The sequence below is a fragment of the Eupeodes corollae genome, chromosome 3, assembly GCF_945859685.1.
Source record: "Eupeodes corollae chromosome 3, idEupCoro1.1, whole genome shotgun sequence".
NCBI classification, from domain to species: domain Eukaryota; kingdom Metazoa; phylum Arthropoda; class Insecta; order Diptera; family Syrphidae; genus Eupeodes; species Eupeodes corollae.
In genome coordinates this window covers 44,165,070-44,182,593 of record NC_079149.1, presented here as the reverse complement: position 1 = coordinate 44,182,593, position 17,524 = coordinate 44,165,070, and the positions used below count along the sequence as shown (strand labels likewise).

General features: G+C 29.1%; 1 protein-coding gene and 1 long non-coding RNA gene across 3 annotated transcripts in view; one reads left to right on the top strand and one right to left on the bottom strand.

The window, feature by feature from the left end:
- Window positions 1–1,771: 1,771 nt before the first annotated feature.
- On the bottom strand, window positions 1,772–2,219 carry LOC129949358 (uncharacterized). Its single transcript, XR_008782031.1, has 2 exons — window positions 2,038–2,219; window positions 1,772–1,985 (listed from the first exon to the last, which is right to left on the bottom strand). It is a non-coding gene; the product is annotated as an uncharacterized LOC129949358 (long non-coding RNA).
- A 451-nt stretch (window positions 2,220–2,670) lies between these two features.
- Window positions 2,671–17,524, top strand: part of LOC129949357 (protein windpipe) — a 75,914-nt gene continuing 61,060 nt past the window's right edge. The window contains exons 1-2 of one of the 2 annotated variants that reach the window (XM_056060756.1): window positions 7,121–7,388; window positions 7,611–8,276. The gene's annotated coding sequence lies outside the window, so the exon portion shown is untranslated. Of the gene's footprint in view, window positions 2,692–7,120; window positions 7,389–7,610; window positions 8,277–17,524 lie in introns of those variants that run through there. The other variant, XM_056060759.1, reaches the window with a different exon arrangement.

The following is a 17,524-nucleotide window of genomic DNA, read 5'->3' as shown; positions in this document are numbered from 1 at the left end:
AAAATTCGTCTAATGGACTGATAAAAGGACAGTTTCCATGGTAACAAGTTGTCCAAATCATAATTGTGAATTTACTGAAGGAAGATTAAAAAACAAAATACAAACTTAATCTTGTCTGTTTAACAAAAACTATAAAATGGTACAAACAAATTGTTATTCAACTAATTTGCGGTACAGCTGTTGTAAATGCCTATTACTTACATAAGTGGTATTCGAAACTTGGGTATATTAAGATTCAGGGAATTAATTATTAATTCATTATTAGAAGATGCAGAAATTTCGCAAGCACAAATAATTAAGAACAAGAAACATTTTATGAAAAAATTTGTAGGCCTAGCAATAGAAACCTGCAAACGTTGTAGGGAATGTTATACAAAATTAAATTATCTGAGGAAAAGGGTTTGTCTACAGCTGCAAAAACAGCTAAAAGAGTTACAACATATTGTGTTGCTTATGAAGTTATACCACCTTTGTGCTTACCTTGTTTTAATAACACCTTTGAAAATAAATAATTTGATTTTTAATTTTACAAAGAACACTAACAAATGTTTATGTTAATTTTTAAGCAGCTTACATAGTTTTAACTCAGTGCATTTGCAAACCTTTTTTCATTTTATTATCAAAAAATAAACATTCAATTAATTTCTTTCATTGTACCATTGATGGTACAAACTGACCGGTGGAACAGCCCTCAATGTACCATTAGTGGTACAAGCCGGCAGGAACGTGTTAAATCCTTTTGGTATCAAGCGTTTTTATTATCTGTATCACGTAATTAATAATATTTGAAGTCGATATCTGTCAGCACACCTATTCATCTGTTTAAAAAACTTAAAACTATGATCTTGAAATTTCAGAACTTTCAAGTGACCGGTTACAATAATTTCTAGGAAGTTAAAGAAAGAACTTTCAAGTTTACGAATCAGACCGGTTACAATAACTTCTAGGAAGTTAAAGAAAATACTTTTTTTATATGTAAAAAAATAAAAAAAAGGACACATTTTCAGGTTAAACGTTTAGGGAAATTTGTTTGTTTTTCATTTTGTTTAAATAATACGATACTTCATAAAATTGGTAAAAATTGATTTTAACTTGAATACCTTTAAAACAGATGAAGATATTGGCCTAAAACTTATTCCATGGTTTGAAAAAACTAGCTGTTAATGTTTGTAAAAAAAATAACAAACAATAAATAGATACTTCGTGTACAAGCAATGTAATAAACTTACCAAACATTTTACAACCTTAAAAACGACGAATATCTCGATAGAAAACAGCATATATCAATTTATGGATTAAAAAGCTTTTATAGTCAATTTTGTATTACAAAATAATATATGTTCAATGTTTAAGTCATATCTTATTTATGCCAAAGGTATGAACTTTTTTAAAGAAAGTGATGATTGAATAAACAAAAATAGTAAATTTTTAATTCACAAATTTATTCTTTAAAACCAGAACAAAATCAAACTGAATTGTTATTAATAAACAAAAAAATATTACCTACGATAATTTTTTGGATAAAATAGAAAACGTAACTTAAACATGAAAATAAACACAAAGACAAATTAACTACCGAAGCTACTGCTTAAAAAATCATATCTACACTACGTGTGTAATGTTCATTGGAGCATGATAACATAAAGCCTAATTTTTTTGGGTGAGCAAGCGCATCATATAACAAACGTGATAGCGATTATATCTTTAAAAAAATCTTATCTCAATAGTGAAGAATACATCTTACAAAACGTTAATTAGAAGAAAACAACAATTCAAGTCTTAGCTTGAGGCCTAGTTTATTAAGAAGTTACATGAATGACATAGCTTTTATCGTCTCGTACACAAAATCTAATAAGAGCATCGAGCGGCGGGCGTAGCTGTAGCTAGATTGATTTATCTATTCGTCTATCTACATACATAAATCTAGCTTAATAGTAAAATTTACCTTGCAGGTATAATTCAGATTCCGGAATCTCACTGGTAATCTGAAAGCATATCAATTTTTTAAATATTCCAACAAGAACGTGAATTACTAACCTCAAGCTTGAGCGAAACCTATGTATGTAAAGTAACGAGATCAATCGGTGAAGATACTAAATTATAATTTATCTTTTATTGATCGGATGATAAGACATCATACCACACCATACTAAATATCAGCCGGTCTCACGTCACTTACATGGGGTGAATACTTACGTACGAGTATTTTATGAAGCTGCTGCTTCTGCTCGAAGCACTCGATTCACTTAGATAGTTTCTAAGTTACTCAGTCTTAATTCAAATGCAGTACTTTAGGTATTATATGAGTGTGTCTCTTGAGTGAGAATTAAAAGCAAGTCTCCAAAAAATTCAAAATTGAGTTATTTAATTTAATAGAAATATGTTTGTATAATATTCTAGAGAAACAAGCTATAAGAATAAAGGTGAATAAGAATGTGAATGTGAAGCACACGTTTTGCTAGACAAAGCTTTTTCAAACTCACTGTAATCGTGGCTAGAATTGAAAAAAATCAACACACGAAAAAAAAGTTATTGATAAGAAAGTTCACAATTAAGACCTATCAAGGTGAATGGCTAATTCGAAGGAAAATTGAAACAACATTTTAGTCTATTTTATATTTGCTTTTATTGCATTTTGGATTTTTTGCTGATAAATTCCGGTTGTATTACTGTTTATATTGTATTTAAAAGGTGTGTCATATATTATTAAACTTGAATTTAAACATTTTAAGTAAAATATAAAAGTGGGTAAGATTTTGCAAAACTTGATGCCTCTATCATTCAAAATTGGTTGGAATTATAAAAGTTCTTAAGCAACGAAAATTTGTACTTTGCTTTGAAGATAAGCTGTGAAGTATTTGCGATGATATCATTCTAGATATGAAAATAATTTTTAATGACAGTATAACGTTATTTTGAAGATATTTATTTATGTAAAATAAATAAAATAAATTGGGTGGCGCGACAGTCCGTTGAGAACCAAGGCCTAGTGACTTACAACTCTCAACCATTCCTGTGTGCGAGTAATGTTGTCAGGAATGGAGGGGACCTACAGTTTATATGCCGACTCCGAACGGCTAATTTTGAGAAAGCACTTTTTCATGACAATAGTTACTCTTGGAGAAATTGTCAATTCCTCGCAAGAGGCAGTACCCGTGAAAAGACTTTAGATGGCATAGGCAGGGATCGAACCCAAGACCTCTAGCATGACAGTCCAACGCACTAACCATCATGCCACGGGTATGTAGGTATTTGAATAAATGTTCGTAGGTAAAATATGTGAATTTTAAATGCGCAAAGGAAAATTCATTTACAATTGTATCAATCATTTCAATATTTTTAAAACACTTTTGGATTAAAACAAGTAGAAAATATTCATGTTTTTCTGCTTTTTAATAAATTAAATAAACATACTAAAAATAAAAGAAAAATAGATTATTCATAAGAAACCAACATTCGATAGTTCACTGGGCGTATACGTACTTTTTTGTAAGTAATTTATTTTATTTAACAATTTCTTTTCTTATCACGAGTGAATAAAATATGAAATAAATATAATTGTGGGGAATGAATTTTACGAAAGTTTCCTTTATATAATTCAATGTAATACTTTTTCAAGTAGAAAAAATTATTGTATTTTTTGGGCAAATGTTATAAGGAATCTAAGTACTTATAAATACTTGAATTTCGTTAAAAAAATGTTGACTCGTTCTTGAGATTTAAAAAAAAATATATTTATTGGGCTCAATAATACAATTTAGAGTATACTTTATATCTAAGGAAAAATTACCATATATTGTAAAAATACCAGTTCTATATGAAATACCTTTTGAAGAATTGCCAACATTTATTAACTTCCCATAGAAAATTATTGCAATGGCTCCGATTCGTCGAATTACAAATTTTGACATTTCTCGACGTCTCAAGTTCCCTAGAGTCGAAATAAAAGATTTTTAGAAAGATGTCTCTGCGTGCGTTGTGAACGTTCGCGATGTTTTCTTCGACTTCCATAGCTCAAGAACCAGAAGAGATATCGACTTCAAATTAATTTTATTATACAGATAATACGAGTAATGCACAAAAATGCAGAAAGGACTCTCAAGAAAATTGTGTGGCTGTTTTTTTACCAATACAATTCGAAAAAAAGGTGAACATTTTCGTAAATCTTAAATATCTCGCGAACCAATTTCGCTAGAGACTTGAATACATTTTTTTTATTATTTATTGTAACGTGTTACTAAACAAATACATTTTTGAAAAAAAATCCAATTTTTATTTTTTTTATAAATCAAAAAACCTTGAAAAAAATAATTGTCTACTCGAAAATGTTACAAAATGATCTTATCTCCAAAACAATTTTGTGCAATTAAAAATACATTTTTTATTTCGGCTCTTTTCAAAAATTTGAGATTATGGCTTTCAACTAATTTTAACTTATAAAAAATATTATATTCACCATTCGGAAAAATTTCAAGAAAAAACGAATTGACAGCTTTTTTAAAAAAAAAATTAAAACCTAAATATAAATTGGTACAAATTGATTTTCGACTTAAATATATTTTTAAAACTTTGAGATATTGGATTTAAGCTTATTTTATCTTTTAAAAAATATTCATTTTTACATTCTGTAAAGTTTGAAGAAAAAACAAATTGAAATTTTTTTACAAAATAATAAAAACCTAAACAAAAATTAACAAAAGTTGGTAAAAATTGATTTTGTAATCAAATATCTTTTTAAAAATGTGAGATATATGATTTAAACTAATTTTATCTTCTGAAAGTGTTGTTGTCAACATTCAGTAAAGTTTTTTTTACAAACAATTTAAAACCTAAACAAAAAAATTAATACAAATTATTAAAAATTTATTTTAGACTCAAGTATCTTTTCAAAACTTTGAGATATTGGTGTTAAACTACTTTTATCTTTTAAAAAATATTGTTGTCAACTTTCATTCGAATTTTGAGAAAAATTTAACTGACAGTTTTTTTACAAAAAAAAACAATACTAAAACGTGGTACAAATTTACTTACGACTTAAATAGCTTTTAAAAATTAAAAATATTGTCTTCGAGCTTTTTTATTTCACAGAAAATATTGCTTCCGATATTCAGTAGTTTTTTTATAAAAATCCAACAGTCCATTTTTTTATACAAAACTAAATAAATAAAAATTGATGTTCGGTTCTTGATATCTCTCAAAATAATTGTATTTATTCATTTTATAAAAATTTTAGAAATGCTACTAAAATTGGTAAATATATGTTTTCGACTAAAAATTGATTTAACAAAACTAGATTTTCAAACTAAACTATTTGTTTATATGAAAAATATTGTTGGTAATTTTAAATTTTTTAGGACTAATTCAACTAACAACTTTTTTAACACAATACGAAAACCTACAAACTTTTAAGCAAGACAAATCGACAGGTGGGATGGGAAGTTATCAGTGTGGGTCGCATCCCACCACCAATTTTTATATTTTAAGAACCCGAGTTGTACAGAGAAAATTTTATACAAATTTTGTACGTTTTTTTTTTCTTCGAATTTTCGATATTTGACCAACAAATTTGTATGCACTATTGATATTTTTGGTCTTAACAAAAATGAGCTTGACGTTTTATCTTTAGGATACATTTATTCTTGAGACATTACAATTTTGTATTTCTAAGAGCTGAAAAATAATAAAGCGGTTTTCACGACTTTGTCAGCCCATAGTTTACGAAGCAGACACGAGATTTTATGAGACTTTTTCCATGTAGTTTAGACAACCAAAAGGAATTTTAAAACAGATTTCCAGCTTACAATATTTTCGGGGTTGACCACTTCTGTCATCCTTTTTTTTATAACTAAACACAGAAAAGTATTTATTTTCGGTAGACATTTTATAAAGTTTGGAGTTTGCAATAAGGTGTGAAAAAGAATATCAAAAAATGGCCACCTTGGGAAAATATACAGCAAGAATTCAGGGATATTTTTTTTTTCAAGCAGTCCCACCGAAAAAATAAAACGTTATCAAATAGCGCAATTTGAATGGCCAACTGAAGTCACGAAAAATTGAAATTGCGACGTTACCAAAGTAATTGATCTTGTTTTCATGTTTTATTCCTTCGTGACATCGACTCGTTGAAATCACATATCATCTAAGTCAAAGAAAGCCTCCTAGGATAGATAAATTACTTAATTTATAAAAAATCAAAAATACAAAAAAAAAGAAAAACAATTTATTTCGATCTCTTCCATTCAATTTGATCTCAATCAATTAACTATAAAATTACACATAAGTCCATTTCATAGGTATATGATGGCCTTACATGAAGAAACTCAGTCATAACAACACGCCATCCATCGGCATCTTCATTGCATCTTATAGCTCACCTTTCTCTGACCATATCTGTGGCAAAAATTTTGCCAAAGTAGATATCTTTCAACATCAAACAACACACGATGCGATGTCAGTGGTGTTCTCAAGAGAAATATTAAATAAAAAAATATCTAAAACAACACCGGCTTACTCATTTTTACTTTCCACTTCAAGTTCATTGAATAGAAATATACCTCCTCCATTCACCATCACCTCCAACAGCACCATCAGTTCAGCTCACCTAACCCACCTACATCAATATGCTTGTACCGCGTCGCGCCGGCTAAACCGGCTGATTCGCACCACCAGATACAACATCATCAATAAAGCAACAACAACAACAAAAAAAGCTTAAACGATCTACTGGCTTAGTATCTGTATCTCTGTAGTCTAACGTATCTATACTCGAATGTATCTTTTCGAGCTAAAACGCACTCGAAACTAGTGCAAACAGCAAAAGCGGCTAAACGAATTAGATACGATTCACAAGACACACATTTTTGTACGGGTTTCGCTTGCGATTGTGTTTGGTTTTGACAAAACGTTTACGTCGTCGCTCTTCGTCGTCGTCGTTGGCGATGATGTCGTTCCTGTTGGAAGTGGAGAGTTTTGTTTTCTTTTCTTTTAAATTCACTCACTCATTCAGTAAAAATCACTCACTCAAAGTGGAGACTTTCTAGTCTTTTCTGCTCACCAATGTTTATAGCTAAGTTTGTTCCCAAAGACTCGTGTGTGCATGCTTACGTAGAATTTGCTTCGATTCGTAATATATGTTTTTTTGTTTGTTGAAAGATTGAGAGGCCTTAACACGGCCCAGCCATCGAGTGGGTTATTTGTCGAAAAGCTTTCGGTTTGAGCGGTCTGGTGCTGTTGCTGCTGCTACTGCTGCTTAGAACCTCTTCTCCTGTGTGCTTCATCCATCGCGGCACTTTTGAAAAATTTGCTAAAATTTAAAAAAAGGCGAATTTTGTCGAATCTTTGTTTTTAATTTTTTTATAATTAATTACTTGGAATTAAAAAAACCGGAGGTGTTTATTTTTTTTTGTTCTCTTTTTTTCTTAATTTTTGTGTAAAAAAGTGTTTAAATATTTTTTTAAATAAACTTATCGTTAAAATTCTTTTTAAGAGTTCCTTTTAATTGTTAAAGCTGCTCACGCAGTTTAAATTCAACTCGTGCAGTTTTCGTCATCTTTTTGAAATTAATTTTGAATTTTTTTTTATTTTGTATTTATTTATATTTTTCCCTTTAGGCTTTTTTGAATAAATAAATCAATCTTTATTGTAATTAATGTCCATTGCTGACTAATGACCACAATATCTGGATGTGGATTTGATTGATTCACTTCACTTATGTGTAGAAAGTGTTAAATTAAAGAGAAAGAGTTGTACTTCTTGGGTTGCATTTCGATGTTTTATGTTTTTTTCTTTCTTATTTATCGAAAGCAATCGACATAAAAGTGTTAAAGAAAAAAATAAAATAAAATATAAACAACAACAAATACGGCAATAAAACCAAAAAAAAAAGCAAGCAGAAAAAGTGTTTTAAAGCTGAAAGGAGTTAAGCATAAAAGTGATTTTTTTTTTATTATATATTAACAAAAACAACAACAACTACTGCAACAAGAAAAATCGGTGCCAGTGGTTAAGTTTAAAATAAATAATAATAAAATAAAATTATTAAATAATTGTATAACTTAATCGATAACAACAAAAAAGGAAAGAAGTGTGATTGAAAGATTATACATTTTACAAAAAGTGTGCGGTAACTAATCGGGGCTTAAATAAACACACTCAAAAAGATACCAATTAAAAATAAGTTTAAAACAAGAGGATATCTTGCAGAGGAATTAAAGAAAAATAAAATATTAACAATTCATTGGAAAAAATCATATGAGGTGTGACATCGATAATAAAAGGTGAGTGTCTGTTTTTAGCTGAAGTTTTTTAAAGTTGCATATCAACTATGGACTTTTATCAATGACTAGTTTTGTGCTTTCATATTGAAACGCTTATCAGTTTAAGTTGTGAATTATGTACGAACTTTTTTTGTATACTCTACCCCTGTAGTGTATATCGTGCTAAAGACTTATTATCACATTTTGCCCTTGTGACTTTCTACATTACTCCCCAGTTCGTATTTTTTTTTAGACTATCTAAAGGTTGTGAGGCAGAGGCGCAGGTATAGATATCTATGAGAACTCTTTAAGGCAATACATGATCATTGCAATATCTTTAACTAATTAACATAATGTAGTTTATGAGAATGGGAATCATTAATTAAATTAGAGCTATAATATCGACTTGTACGAGTATACCTGTTGATACTGTATATATTGTTATGCAAATGTACGTAGATGAATGATGAATAAGTCAGAGTCTGAGTGGAGTCTGCAAAAATATACAAATTAACACCTGTATGTTATGAAGTAATCTTTGGAGAGAATATAGATAGATACTTTGCAGATAGTAGATATAATTAGTCACGTCGAAAAACAGAGTTACATAATAGACAGACAAAATGGAATGAAGTAAAATAGAGTGTTTTTTTTTATTTGAAAACACAAGATCGAAAATAAGAATAGATTAACATATTTAAATTTATCAATTTTTAAATATTTATTAACTTGATGTTTAATTTATTAGAGTTCATTGGTCGCTCTTAAAAGAAGCTTAAAAGATAAATCTTCATGATTTTTCCTTCACAAAAACTTGTAATTGAAAAGCAAGTTTTCTTATTTTACTTCCTCAATATGGCAAATTTTGGGTTCTGTGTAAAATAATATGGAGGTTAAAGTTTAAGTAAACATTACGGAAATGTATTTTAAATACCATCAATAGACTGGCATTACCATGAAGTTTTTTTTTAGGAAAAATGGATTATTCTAACTTACTTAAATTGAAGAACTTGGATTTTTTTTTTGAAAATTCTCCATTTATTTATATTTATTTTAAGACGCTTACAAATTTGACAACGTACTATTTCGACACTTTTTTTGTGCAATGATTCCACAGTGTTCTTTCCTTACGTAGGGTTTGAAATAGGAGGTTTTATTTTAAATAACCTGCTTTTTGGACAGCTGGCACTTTTGAAACTGTCATCTTTTGACATTTAAAAAGTAAAAAAGATGCTGAGATGCGACCCACACTGATAACTTCCCATCCAGTCTGTAGATTTGTATTGCTTATAAGTTTGTAGGTTTTCGTGTTGGATTCAAAAAATTGTCAGTTGAATTATTCTTAAAAAATTTAAAATAACCAACAATATTTTTCATATAAAGAAATAGTTTATTTTGAAAATCTAGTTTTGTCAAATAGATTTTTAGTCGAAAGCAAATTTTTACCAATTTAAGTAGCATTTCTTAATTTGAGAGATATCAAGAACCGAACATCAATTTTATCCAAATTTGCGGACTATTTTTTTTAGATTTTTTTTTTAATGATAGAAAGGACATGGGAAAAAAAATGCTTTTTAATTTTTAAAAAAATATTTGAGTCGAAAATCAATTTTTACCAACTTTTGTAAAAAAACTGTCAGTTCGATTTTTCTCAAAATTTGTCTTAATGTTTAAAACAATATTTCTTAAAAGTAAAAATTAGTTGGATAATCTCAAATTTTTGAAAAGATATTTGAGTCGAAAATCAATTTTTGTAAAATTTTCTTTTATGTTTTTATTTTAAACAAAAAAAAAACTGTCAATTCGGTTTTTTTTAAATTTTTCCGAATTTTGAGAATAATATTTCTTATAAAACAAAATAAGATTGAAGCCATAATCTGAAGTTCTTGAAAAGATATTTGTCTCGAAATGCAATGTGTGCCAACTTTGAGCAATGATTTTATAAGGTTTTTATTTGTTTATAAAAAAACGGTCAATTTGATTTTTCTCAAAACTTTATCAGATTTTAAAAACGTTTTTTCATTGCACAAAATTGTTTTTGAGAAAAAATCATTTTTTTACTCGTAAAATATTCGAGTTAAAAATTTTTTGTTCAGTTTTTTTTTGATTTATAAGAAAAAACGTTTATTGGATTTTTTACAAAAATATACTGGTTTGGTATCACGTTACAATTTATAATAAAAAATTTAATTTTAGTCTCTAGCGTCATTGGTTCGTGAGATATTTAGGGTTAATCAAAATGTTCACCTTTTTTTTAAACTGCTATGGTAAAAAAAACCACCCACGCAATTTTCTTGAGAGCCTTTTATGCAGCTTTTCGCATTATGATCTGTATAACAACATTTATTTGAAGTGAATATCTCTTCTGTTTCTTGAGCTATGGACGACGAAAACAACATCGCAAACATACGGGCGTACTAAAGTACGTTCACATGCACGCACATACATCTTTCTATAAATCCTTTATTTCGACTCTAGAGACCCTGAAACTTCGAGAAATGTCAGGTAAAATTAAAGGGTGACACAGAAAACCTTACAACGGTGTACAATTGATGTTAATGAATCAACGTATATGTTTCTTATAGATAATAACAAGTTCATGTATCGCTATCAAAAGTTCTATAACTTAAAATAAAACGATATTTTAAGCCTATACATTTTCATTCCTTAATAAACCGAAAGCTTGAGATAGCATTCTTTAATGATTTTTAAACTATGTCTGGGGTATAAGTGAAAATGAAAATAAAACTTTTTATTGTGAATTCTTTCAAATAACAAGTATTATTTTCGTACACTATGTCTAATATTAACATTTTGAACTTAAATAGAGATAACATTTCGAAAAAAAAGTATTAGCAAGCTAAAATAATCTTTTTTTTTTGCGGCTTTTGTTTGTACTGATTAAAAAACGAAACACTTAAATGTGAACTGGTGCATGCTTATCATTTGAAATACCAGATAACACCTTACAAAATCGCTATATAAAGTCTAAAGCTATAGCTAAAGTCTAGGAACTGAACGTAATTTTCCGTAAAAACGTCATAATTGGCATAGAATGATTATACCTTCATGTATTACAAGTAACAAGTCAAGCTTCATATATCATATGTATATAAACAGTACACATGAACATGAGGTCTTATTTGGAAAAAAAAATGTAAACCCCCTTTAGGAGACAGTGACAGTTAAGTCACCATAAATAGACTTGACCTCTTAATATTCTAATCAGCCTTTATGAGCTCAATTCTATTGAAAATAAAAATGCATTTACCATTAATTCGCTTGCTTTTTTTTCTTCTTTATTACATTTGCATTTTGTCGCGTTTGAGGTTTTTGTTGTTGTTTTTTTTTTCATTTTATTGAACTTGTATTTTATAGGTTTTTCAATTTCTTTTATTAGTTAATGAAGTTTGTACTATATTTGTAGACAACACCGCCGCCGCGCTGCTTAGGTGCTTAATTTATGTTGTGTCTGTTGAAATATTCTAGGATAGAAATGTTTTGGTTCTGAGATTGTTGAAAGTAAATAATTTGTTTACTAAAAAAATTGTCTGACTTTTCTAATGCACTCAAACTTTGAACATAGCGTTAATTTATAGTGATTCTTTTGTCTTATATTTGTATCGTAAAGTGATGCTAGTTTATTTTTTCTTTAAGGTTTTTAATGTTGGCGAGGTGGAGTTTACACTTTATTAGGACTTTTGGAAATTATATGAAATAGTGAACATTTGAAACCTAAAGATTGAAAATGTTGTTTAAATAGGTGAATCATCAAGAATACTTACCACTTATACTACTTTATTCTCAAAAAACTTTATAATAATTATTGAAAGGGAATATTTCCAAAACCTGATGTGAAGAGTTATTTCAAAGTCGAGTACAAACTTAGGAAGTCAAAAGCTTAGGATTTCATATCCCGGTTTTCATATTGCCGTTTTTTAAAACCCTTAATTTAAAATCCCGTTTTTAATAACCCTTCTTTTTATAATCCCGATTTTAATAATCCCGCTTTTTGTAATCCTCTTTTAAAACTAGTTATTTAATTTTAAAAAATCGACCGATCGAAATTAAAAAAAAAAATATCAAAACAAATTAAAATAATATTGTAAAAAAAAATATTTACGTACAGTAAAAACAGAAATAACGATGTTTTTATATTTTAGTCAAACCTTTGATTGGTATTGTTAATTAGTTTACTGCACCTATCTTGTAAAAAACGGAACTGTCAGGATTCGACGGGATTGTAATTGATTGAGAAGGATTTTAAAAGACGGGATTTTAAAAAATCGTTTTTTTAGGAGACGCTATTTAAAAAAATCGTGATTTTTGTAGATAGTGGGGCTCCTCAGTTCAATTTTTTTCTGGGTTTTTTTAAAACTGGATTTTTAAAAGTCTGATTCAGATACTCTCCCTAGTCCAAACCATTCCATAAAGAGTAATTTAATTGGCAGTTACAAAGCTTACGGAAATATAAAAAATATTGTTAAGCTCGACTAAAAAAAAATTTTGTCAAACTTACAAAATTGGTTTAACATCTCAAATATCACTTCAAAATACAGATAAACTTTTATTTAAATTCTTAAAGTGACATTTTAAAGCGCATCAATGGGAAGCTATCGGTTTGGATCAGATTCCACCTTTTTGCCTTTCTTTTAGCTTTCTTTTAGACAACCTGTCGTTGTGTTTTCACTTTCCTTTTCATTCTTGTCTTTTTTTTTAATATTAGTGTCACGAAAAAGCATACGAAATATATACAATTCTGATATTTTTCTTGAAAATTTTATCAAGTGTATATATTTTTAGATTTTTTTTTAATATGCATTTGACATCGTAGCCATCTTTCAAGTGAATACTGACAGTTTATGACTTCACAGCAGATGGAGAGTGAATAATTCTAAGTATTCCTAATTTCTTCCGGAAGCCCTTACATTTTGTTTTTTTTTTCGACTTAATTAATATCAAATATTTTTTTTTATTTTATTGATGATACACAGTGATTGAATTATTTTCTTTTGACATCCTATTCATAGAAATTTTATAATTTATGATCTCAATACAAATGAGAAACTAGGGCAAACCCAAAATATGCTTCAGAAAAATTCTTCATAGTTTTATTTTCTTTATCTAGAGCAAATCTCAAATTTTTAAGGGCTTGTTAGTTGAATGAATAAGTTGAAACTTTAAAGTGATATTTTACCAGTAATTGTACCTTTATCATTCCCTTAGCGCTGAAGATGAAGATATTTTTTGTATCTCAGTTTAAAATGATTGTGGTATTGTGATTTAAAATTTAACATTTTGGTAGGTTTTATTTTAAAAATCTAGATCGACAAATAAACGCACAAAAACTTAACAAACCAAATGATGCTTCGGAAGAATTTTTTTCAAGCTCATCGATTTAAAAGCAAAATTAAAAAATGTGCAAAAATTGTCTCACGGTAGTTAAGTAGGTAGGCAGGTAGGCAGATAGAAGTGAAAGTTACAAGCAGCCTTGATGCGCGACGCAATTAGCGCATCGCCGTTTTGGTACCATAAACTCGTTTGACCTTTAAAATTGAAAATAAAAATATAAAAATTAATATCAGGACGGATTTATATTGACAAAATTAGCGATCCTAGAGTCACTTTCTCGCATTCAGAACCCTGGCTATATCATACTTGGGTCTGAATAAGAGTTCGATAGAACAGTTTTTGTTATAGGTAGGCCATATCTTCCTGGATATGGTACACTCCTTTAGACTGTTTGACCTGAAGTTGGATTCTGTCAGAAAAATTCAGAAAATTTTTTCCCTTCATAGCTCCAAGAGAAATGTTTACCCTTACTGCAATTGAGCTATAAAGGGCCAATCCTTGTCGGGCCAACTCATCAGCCCGTTGGAACCCAATTAAGAGTGACACAGAGCTTGATGTTGAGGCTGGACATTGAGGATGGTGTATCCGAATTTATAGCCAAAATAACCGTCTGGCTGTCAGTGTAGATAACAGTGTTTCTATTTTTGTTTCATTTGATTTGAGTAGTTTGCATGCTTCTCTGATTGATAATAATTCCGTTTGGATAACACTCGCACAATCAGGTTGCTGAAAAAACTTAGAGACATTTTACGATTCAGGGAAGGTTCCCGACCCAACTCCATACTCCATTTTTGACCCGTCATTAAAGGTAGTGGTATCGAGAGGACTTTGAAATCTTTACTGAGGTCCAAGCAGTGAATGCCCGTCGAAAATATCCGGTGACATTTTTTAACGGTACTTTCTAAACATTCTTTTCCCTAAAGATTTCAAAATAAGAAACTTTTTTAAAACCTCTAGCGGTGTCAACATTTGAATGAAATAATTTTCAAACATTAAATTATTTTGACCGTACTATCGATTTAAATAAAGATTTCATGAATTTTTCTGAACTGTATGTGTTTTTTTTTTAACTTTTCTATAGCTTTTAAAAAATCACCAAAAACCTACAATTATTTCGGAGGCTTATAGGTCTTAAAAATAACGTCATTTAGATGATATTCCTGTTTTTCTATATGCTTTCCTTCACATAACCGTTCAAAAGTTGGAAGAATGTTGTTGAATTAAAGCTTTCCCCATGCTAAAGTTCAAACAGTTTAGACTTTAAAATAATTGGTTTCCAAACATTTTGCATATAATCCATGGTCTCGGCAGAGGTATATGACCCGTTGCAATATCTTCCTGGAACCATGTACGTCTTATGTTTTTTCTTCAACCCAATTTCAGCCCTACAAACTCGTTTCACAGCTGTCCGTAGCGTTCACCATTAGCAGTCCCTCGAAAAAATTAGGACCGATAACGCTCACGCTGCTAATTCCATCCAAACGATAATCTTCGCCCAATGAAGAGGCTTCTCTTGAATCATGTAAGGATTCTACTCGCGAAGCTTTTGTGTATTTATGTCGTCGTTCAGGTAAAAATAAGCTTCATCTATAACCATAATCGCATCTAGCTGGATTTAACCGTTTAAGATTAACTATGGTGCTAAAAGCATTCTACTGCAAATGCTTGCCTAATTGAAATATGGATTTCGTCATAATTTTTTAAAAACCTTTTCCACTTCGCTGAAGCTTCAGTATTTTGAAAAAAAAAATGAAAAATTGCCTGTTTCCTAATTTTTGTTATGCAGTATTTGTACATTCTTTAACAAATTGCAACCAACAGTTATGTATTTGACATGAAGGCCAGGTAAAGGTTTATATACTAACTCCAAAACTTAAAATTCATAATAGGTTCTCAGTATGTAAGAATCTGTTAAATTGAATTTAAATTCTAATCACAACATTTTCAACTTGTTCTTTCTTTTCTTTCCTTTCTGAACAAAGCTTCTAACTTACAAAATTATTTGTATACCTACTCAAAGAAAAAAAAATAATGATTATTCATACTCGTATCAAAATTAATTTTTTGTTGCTGTGAAAAAGTATTTAAATTATAATTATAATCAAAACTCCCTTGAGCGGTAATCTTTGTCTGCCTGAATTATAGACTACAGAATTATAAGCTCAAAGTAAATCTGATATCTCTAACATTGAAATATGTTCTTTTTTTGTATCAGAAGCTTTTATTCATAGACAAAAAAAATATTTGAAATACTAACACTTCCCAATCTCAAAAAACACAACAACAACAAAAAAATAACAAATCCCTTGTAAAGTAAGCCGACTAAGCAAAAACGATTACAAATTATTTAAGTTTTTTATTTTTTATTACTACGTCCGGTCATGGCCACTCATATAATGTTGACAATGTCATTAGAAAAATGATTCTCGGAAACTTCAAAAGTACCTACACACAACAAATATTGGCACTCTTCTTTTTTAAATAAATTTACTAATAAAATTATCTCTAACAAAATATACAACAAATAAAAAACAGAATTCATGTTGATTAAGGCCTAAAAATGAAGCTTATACTCTTGCAAGTGAAATACATAAAAAACATAAAACGAATCTATAGGCACGATTCACGTGCCTTTACTTTTATATCATGTTTATATGTTCCTATTTTGTCTTGCCAATTTGAGACCTCTCCTTGAAATAAGAAACCCCAGACAAATGTCAAAGAAATACACGCAACAACAACAACGACCAATCTCAAAAGACACATCAACAGAAACAAAAATCGAACTCATCGAACGACTAAAAGTTTTTTTAAATTCGTTTCGAACCAAAAAGTGTGACTCGTGGGCTTTTTTTCTTACCTGTGAGGCGAGGACAACCTCTACTCAGTCAGTCGTATCCGGTATTTGCCAAATTCTTCATTAGTATATTTTTTTTTGAATTTGTAGAGTTTATTTTTGGATCCAATTAATGTTTATTCAGCAACAAAATATTAAGTTGGCAGCCACAATACGTGGGAGAAATTAACATAAGTTTCTGCTAATAATTAACTTGGTACCCATTCCAAAAAATATACCAAAGGTATGGTGATGAAGTCCATGTTTGCACAGTAATTTGTCGACTATTTATTTAGATGATTTGATGAAAACTTTTAAATTAAGAAGATTGTATATTTTGTATAAATAAAGTCAAAGTAGGAATAGGTACAAATCTTATCAAATAATAGCTTACAAAATATGACTGTTTGCTGAAAGACTTAATCAAATAATTTATTTTTATGTATACAGTCTCTTTATTTAAAAAAGCTTTAACAGGGAATGGATTTAGGAGATTGATAGAGATAAGCCTTTTAAGCAAAAAAAAAAAGAATTGTCTAAAATTAAATTTTGATTTCGAATTCTTCTTTTTTCAAAGAGACCTAAGACCTTTCACTTTTTTTCAAATAAAATGAAGACATAAATTCAATGTTTTTTTTTTGTTTAGAAAAACTCAGACCATTCTTTTGACACCCATTAGTAAACTCGAGCGAGCTGTGAAAAAAGTTTATAAGATTTGTTGTGTAAATGAAAAACACATTTTTGTTTACCTAAATTTTACAAAGTAATCATTAAAACTTTATTTACATCAAGATAAAAGTGTTAAAAGAAAAGTGCGATGTGTTAATAAATAATTATTATGATGTTGTTGCGCTGCCGGATATGGTGGTTAACTATCTAAGCCAACCATAGTTCGTTGTTGCAAAACAAAAAAAAATATTTATCACGCTTAAAAGCCTTTTGAAAAAAATTAGCTAAAATGCTTCTAACGCCACACATTTCGTTATTTTATATATTTTTTTTCTATATTAGATCTGATGCATGTTTTTATTTTCACTTTCGTAAATTTTCATTTGTTTTTTCATTAAGAAAAGTGATCTTG